The sequence below is a fragment of the Carya illinoinensis genome, chromosome 6 (assembly GCF_018687715.1).
Source record: "Carya illinoinensis cultivar Pawnee chromosome 6, C.illinoinensisPawnee_v1, whole genome shotgun sequence".
Lineage (NCBI taxonomy): Eukaryota > Viridiplantae > Streptophyta > Magnoliopsida > Fagales > Juglandaceae > Carya > Carya illinoinensis.
Window position 1 is genome coordinate 18,390,065 of NC_056757.1, and position 8,181 is coordinate 18,398,245.

Sequence of the window (8,181 nt, forward strand, 5' to 3'; positions counted from 1 at the left end):
GTTTGCTATCTCCTATGCTTGTCGAGCTGCCGAAGTCACACATCAAGTGTATTCCAAGTTACTATCCATTCAGTTTTGATTCTTAAACATTGAGGATAGTGTTTCGTTTAAGTTGGGGGGTGAGGCTTGGTGCAAATCTACATTTCACACTTGGTGGAACTCTATGGCATTATCACACATACATCTTTTCACATGTGTACTCATTCTCATACATAGCCATCTTAGTGAATTCAACAAACCCCATCTTGATCATTATGCTAAGGTATTCATAGGTTTTCTAATACACTCATCCAAGTTTTGTGGTACAATGGTGGCTTGACATATGTATCTAGAGAACTCTTTTACTTAAGTCTTTATATGTGAGTTTGGAGTAGATTGAGAGCCAACAAATGCTGAAAATTATAATAAGTATTCATTATTTTTTTTTGAATTAGGCACTTCTTTTGAGAATATCATTGTATGGTTTGTGGTATTTATTTTTAGAAGAGACGAAGGTCATATGTCCAAGTATGACCTCGACCCAAAATTATTAGTAATTGTGATGAACCGTTTTTACGTGTATTTTCACTGAAGGAGTTGTTTTTAATTTAATTAATATAGTAGTTCTTTTATTTTAAATTATTGTATTTTAAATTGGTTTTTATTTTATTTGATGTGGTGTTTAATTTATTTTAGTTGTTTTATGTTTTTAAAATTGTTTTCGGCGGATTAGTTTTTGGACTCCAGAAGTGAGGATTGGACCTAATTTTCTTTCTCCCTCTTTTCTTTTCTTTTTCTTTTTCTTTCTTTTTCTTTTTCTCTTTCATTTTTCTTTTTTCTTCTTTCTTTCTTTTCCCTCCTTCTCCCCGTGTGCGCTGCTGCTTCCTTTTCTCCCCTTCCCGTCGCCGCCCATTGACTAGCCCAGACCTGTCGCCGCCGGTCGACGTGGCCGACACAGCCACCGGCGTTCAATCCCCCTCCGGCCGGCGCACCACCCCACCGAATCTCAGCCCCATCCGGCCGACCGTTAGCCCCCTACGCCCCATCTAAGCAGCATGGATTCTTGCCGATTCCAACGCCGTCGCACCACCTCCGGCCACCATCTCTTCACAACTTCTTCCTCTACCTCTTGCCGACCTAACCCACCCATTTCTGGCCTCGATCCGTTGCCGGAGCAGCTCCCACGAGCTTAACTCCGTTCTACCCCTTTTTGGCCTTCCACCGCCGTTTTCACCGCCACCCATGACCAAAGCTCACTTCTACTAGTTTCATAAACATCCCTAGACCCTTTCCTATCAATTTCGTGCCTTGCTTTGTCCCCGTTCAAAAGTGGGTAATTTATTACCCACGGCCACAGTGTAAAATACACTGTTATGTTGCTTTTCCTCCACCGTTTGCAACGCCGCGAGCTTTCGAAAATTACCTTATAGCGCTGTAAGTATTTTCCAAACTCTACTTTTAGATTTAAATATATTTTGCTCTTACAATAATTATTTGACTGGTTGGTTATTCCGGATTGAGTCCGAGGAGTTCAGGGGTCAGATGGATTGAGAACGGAGTTGCTTAGATTGTTGATTTGTGATTGGTTGGTTGTTTTGTGCATTGAGGTTGTATTTACATGGTGCATGCACGTGCATTTTGTTTAATTAAGAAAATTATGTTTTATTGACGTAAATGGATTTTCGGGTGCGTGTGTTTCATGACCCCAAGCCGAGATGGGGTATTATCTCGGTGGAGCTCCTCTGTTCATTCGGAAGCGTAGTATACTGAGTGATATCTCCTGAGTTGTCGCTGGGCGACAACGGGAGCGGGCGAGATGGTAACGCTGTACTTACCGACTCCGTGGCCCTTTGCTGGCGAGGGCTAGAGGATGCTTGGCTACGAACGCGCGGGGCACGGAACTGGGCATCGCTTGTTTAGGTGTCACACGCGTGGTCGTTACCTGCGGTGTGGAATAGGAGCCAGGGTGTGCGGATGACCCCTAGGGGAGGTCATGGTGCATACAGATTAATTGGTTATTGGATTGAGTTGGATATGGGCCAAATGAGACTTTTGGCGGGAATTGGAAAATAATATGTTTTTGGGGCCAAATGGGACTTTTGGCGTGCGTGGAAAAAAATGTGGTTTTATGGGTTATGTGCATTGGCATCCTTTCATGCATATTGTATAAGTTTTAATATGTTTTTATCTAGTGGTGTTTGGATTTTACTTACCTGCGGCACTATTTTTGGTACCGTAGATTTTAATGCAGAGATCGAGGAGGAGGAGGAGGTTGAGCCAAAAGATGTGGCTTCGCCGGAGTTCTGAGTTGGAGTTATGCTTTATAGTTGGCTTTGAAACTATGTTTGTATCTTGTAATATTTTATATATGTTTTGAACAGCTTTGTATTAAACTAAGAAAAATTCTGGTACTTAGTTTATGACTTTCGTTATCCACTGCGTGTTTCTTTTTGCATATTTGTTGCTTATACACACACTTAGCACTCGTCGATAGGGTGGTGACACGTGATGTTACCATCCAGACGTCTCGATTTCCTCGTGTCCGTGCGTGGGGATTTGGGGGCGTCACAATAACCCTCACGTATGGCAAAGGAATACCGTAGTAAACAAATCAAGTCACCTGAGAACTTACAAATAATCAATACTATTCTAGAACTCAGGTTCCGTAAATAAAAACCCCCATTAACCAAACTTTTACAAAGAACCACTTCACATCTCTTAACAAAATAAATCTGCCCAACTAGAATAGCACCATAAAAGAAATACATGAAATTAAGTTTTAACGTATGGAATACCAAGTTTGTCCATGCGAATAAGTCCTCGAATGCAACCTTGAATGGATTTTGAACCAAAAATGTCTGAAACCAAGCCTTTTGTCCCCTGACTTGCCAAAAACATTGCTACCGTATTTCTTCTTTGAACATGTGCCTAAACCAAACATTCATTTCATATGCTAATACTTTGATCTCTTCCCAATAGTCCCAAAGAAACCAATATTTACACACACCCGATGCCAACCATTGAATTATAACTAAAGAATCTGACTCAATCAAAATATCCCGCAACCTCAACTGTTTGCATAATCAAAGACCATCCAAAATTGCTTTACATTCAGCAATAGTGTTAGTGGCATGATTATATGAATGAGAGAACCTAGCAATCACATCTCCATTTGAATCCCGAATAATTTGCCTCCTCCTGAGGCCCCCAGACTACCACAACATCCTCCATCCACATTTAACATTATCCTCCTTCTCACTGCCTTCCTCCACAAAATTAACAATGGTCTTTTCTTAGCAATAGGTAAAATCGGAGAAGACAAACTTTCCAAAATCATCTTATCATTTCCACCAATGTGCCAAAACATCTTTATATTACTAGAAATATTCCTCAGCCTCACTTTTACCTCCCGAATCACATTCTTAGATTTAAATTTAAAACCTTCCATTCTAGCCACATATCTAGCTTTCCAGAGTTCCCAAGAAATAACAATAGGAAGGAACCCTTTAAGCCAACCCACCTGCGAACTCAGATGTCCTTTGCCACCAAATATTCAACATGCCCTCCCAATTCCGAGTATGTGAAACATTAATGTTACAAGATTTTGCATACCTTTTGAGCTCCTTCTCCCTCACATAAAATATGATGCAAGGTCTCCACTTGAGGTTTGATGAGTGCATGAAAGTGTACTCTGAACATTACTTTTACAAGTTTAATTGCTAAATTATATGTTTTATTCATGCATTTTGATTATGTTTTTTCAATTTAAACAAAATTTCATAATGCCCAAGTTTTGATTCAGTGCCTAATGATTTTATTGCAGAAATGAATTTCAAAATGATTAAGTTGAAGTCTGGCTAATAAGGAAGAAGAGAACAACCAAAGGAGAATCTCATACATCCAAAGTCAAAGAAATTCGAGTCATAAACAAGGAAGGAAAGAGCAATTAATAAAAAATATTCAGAATTCGCAGCCTCTCAAAATATCTATTAGTATTATGGTCATATCTTCCTTTGCTGATATCCAATTGAGACTACTCAAGATGCTTTAGAAAGCTAACTCAATGGGATTATTTGTTCTAGAAATATAAATTTTTCTAATTCGGCCGTTTACTAAGCAAAAAAGGGCCTACAATATGCACGTGGAAATCTGGAGTATTACCTACCGAGTTTGCACGTGATTTTCCTTCCTTATTGGGATAGCTCGTGAAAAAGGGAGCAAAATAGAGAGCCAAAGGCAGAAAAGAAAAGTCCCTTTTGGTTTTTAGGGAGAGAGGATACTAGGGTTTGGAGAAACTCATCTTCCAGAAAAAGAACTACTTTTCTTTCGAATGGGGAGCTAATTCTTTGGTGAGGTTAGGGATGAACTTGCTTGAATGATGATGATTTCAATTCTATCCAATTCATGTAATAAACTTTTTTATTGATACAATTCTTGTTTATCATCTCTTATTAGTCTTCCTTTTATTTGGATAATTTTACAACCAATACTTTTCATAAATTTAGTCATGCTTTCTCTATGGGATTGTTGAGGTGTTTATGGTCTAGTTGTTGATGTTATTGGTGTGATTCTCTGCTGTAGTATTGCTATTAAGTATATAGTCATCTTTAAATCTAAGTGCAATAGGATAGGAATGCATGTTTTCAAGAATTACATTTGAACAAAGTGGTTATAAAGATATATTTTTCGATTAGAAAGTCTGGTGTTATGATCTTTGATTGAGTATCCAATGAATCTGATATAGATAGAATTATCAAGTTCAATTAAGGGATTCCTGATGCTTCATTGCTATTAATTCTGGCCAAACCATTTCATTATTACATTTTGGCTCTTCAGTTTATTTCCTTTCAGAAAGGATTTGTTTTACATTGCTACTTTGATTTTTGTTTTCTTAAAGTTTTAGTTTCTTTGTTCCTTCTTCTATTCTTTTAATTTGTCTATCGATGAAATCGATAACCAAAGTTGTGCTACAACTACCGCATTATTGTCAAAACGCCTAGGAGGATTGTTTAGGACAGCACCTTGACATAGCTCTTGGAGAGCCAGGACAGTCACACGGCTAGTTTGCTTGCATGGCTTGGCTCAAGGCGCCCATGGAGGCTACTAGCCGCGCGCAGACCATGTGTGTAGGCCTGCGCATTCCCTTGAGTGTGCACTTGCGTGTATGCATGCGTGCCCCAGCACCACTCAACGAGGTTAGTGGTGTGCCCTCACAAGCACGCCATCCAGCGCACAACTCCAGCCCATGTCTTGCAGGCAAGGCTAATGGCATGCCATCCAGCGCACAGTTCTAGCCCGTGCCTTATAGCCCTAACACACAGTCCATCAGCTTAGGCCATGCATGCTCATCACCTCGGCCACCAGCCAGGGCCATGCAGGACCAATGCCTAAGCCACCTAATTGGGCCTCACAGCAGCAGCAGCACGACACCACCCTCTGCCCACTATCTGGCCTAGGCTTGGCACCATGCCATGCCCACCATCAGCAGGCCACACACAGCGCCATGCCGTGCCCACCACCAGACTAACGGTGATTTCTCACATGTTCATAAGTTTTCCTTGAGGTTTCTTGAAGATTCTCACTTGCCAAACAAGCCATTATGCCAGCACTTACCTTACACGCCATCTTCATTGTCCATAGCCAAACAACCCTAGCCCACCAATTCCCCTACATGCCCACCACTATTCCTGCAACCAACAAGACCATAAAACCCTAATAAATCATAGATCTATTCAGCCATAGCCTCCTTGGCTTGGCTGAACTTCTCCTTCCAAAAGTCTCTCACCAAATCTTTCCATAAATTGCTTGATTGGTCAATATCCCTTAAATGACTCAATCAAATCCCATTTCCAACCAAAGCACATCAAACCCTTATCCATTTTCAAGTTAGATCTCACATCTCAATTCCTAAAAATTAGGAGATCTCCATGCCACCTAAGCCCTAGCTGTGTGCCTCATTTCCCTTGGCCGAAATCCCCACTCAAATCGCCACCTTTACACATCTTCCAACCCTAGATCTAAAGTGGCGCCTATCACCCAAAAGACCCATTGCCGTGCACCCTTGCTACCCAACCTGAGATCACACTAGCCCATATACCACCACACTTTCCACCATTAAACCGTAGCCTCAATTCACCCAAGCTCCCTTTTGGACTACACGTGATCAAGACCAAGCAAAAGAGTCATATTGGTCAATTGACGAGCAACAAGGAGAGGATCAAGATGTTAGTGTGTTAGGGCTTGACCAAGGTCCCCAATACTAAATTGGTGCTTTCATTGAGAGTCTCATCGAGAGATTCTTGCATGGTGGAATTCTTGAGAAGTTTTCACTTCTTCACGAGGTAAATGATGCGTAAACTCAATCTATTGTGAATTTGATTGTGAGGTCCACAGAGGACCTTGACGTTGTTTATTTTTTCTATTGATTGTGAACTTAAAATTGTAGTTTGGGGTTAAGGAGGAGGAAAGAGTAGTTAGGATTGTAGGGGTCGATCACCCTTGAAGGTGGAGGACCCGTGGTTGGACTTGTGCTTGTGCAAGAGGGGTTGTCCATCCACCAAGGTGGGCGGCTCAAGGTTGGACTTGTGAGGCCAAATACTCCTTAGTGCCGCCCAAGCTTCATCAAGTCAATTTACAAGCAAGTCCAGAGTTGAAGAATAATGAGCCGTAAGGTACCACTAGCCGAGGGACAAGGAGGTTCCAACTGGGAACGCCTTGATGCATTAGAAGGACAAAGTGAGAGGGTCAATAAGACTCTTGTTGAGGTCAATATCACATTGGCCGAGTTAAGGGTGGTGTTGAACACCACCTTCCGAGAGATTGAACAGAATAGAAGTGACAACAATGCAAGCCTTGAAAGGCTTGAGAGGAGGTTGGTTGAGACCAATGACCATAGACCCCTACCAAACCCGAATGCACAAGGACATGATGTAGTGCATGAAGAAGTTGAGAAAAGTGTGGAAGGGTCCATGCGTGAACCACCAAGAGCTGCATATAGAAGAGGAGGTCATGTTGAGAATATCTATGTGGCCGTGGAGAGATGGATCCAGGATGAGGGGAATCACACTAGAACCCCAAGCATGAGAGGAGAATACCAAGAGGTGATGTATGAGATTCCAAGGCATGATGATGACCATGAGGCCGAGTATGATGATGACCCTGAGGGGCCATATAGGTGTGATGAGCATGGGGGAAGAAGACACCAACATCGAAGTAGAGATGGAGGTTACTATAAGAGAAGACACTATGATGATCGTGAGGATGAGAGGAGGGGAAACCGGGCTCTTGAATGGGGACCCAAGAGGCCAAATGTGGACTTCCCTAAGTTCAATGGGGGAGATCCATATGAGTGGCTTGATAAGGTAGACCATTATTTTCATACATATGAGCTGCCAAGGAATGAGAGAGTGTCTACGACATGTTTCTACCTAGAGGGCAAGGCAAGTAAGTGTTGGAGATGGCCAAGAGACCAATATACCAAGAAGAGATGAAGATTGGGATGGACGGCCTTCAAGAATGAGTTTCTCCTTTAATTTGGACCATCCCCGACCATTAACCATCATGGTCAACTTACCAAGTTGAAACAAGATGGCAAGGTGAAGCATACGTAGAGGAGTTCCGGCAACGTCAAACACTTGTTAGAGCTTGGTCTGAGAAGGCCCTTGTTGAGATGTTCATTGATGGATTTCAGCCTTGGATAGCCAAGGAGATCAAATTGAAGCATCCCACCAAGATCCAAGAGGTCATGAGGATGGCCGAGATATTGGAGAAGAGTTCCTCCTATGAGGTGCCAATCCAAGGAGCAAGTTCACTACACCCTTGCAAACCAAAAATCCTTGGAAGGGTAGAGATGTGGATGAGGGGACTTCCAAGTCTAAGCCGAATGAGATGAAGAAATTCTCAAGAGAGGAAGTTTAAGAGAGAATCAAGAAGGGTTTATGCTTCAAGTGTGGAGAGAAGTGGAGTAGAGAGCACACATGCAAGTCGGCCAAAGCATATGTTGGAGTCTTCCAACCATGAGTTGGAGAATGAAGAGCCCGAACCTAGTGAGGATAGTGGAGATGCCAAGATCTCACTCAATGCCATATCGGGAGTCCAACAACCCACTTCCATGATGGTTATCGCGTGGATTAGGAAGATTGAGGTATCCTTGTTGGTAGATAGTGGGTCTACCCACAACTTCATCAACTCCAATGTTGTGTC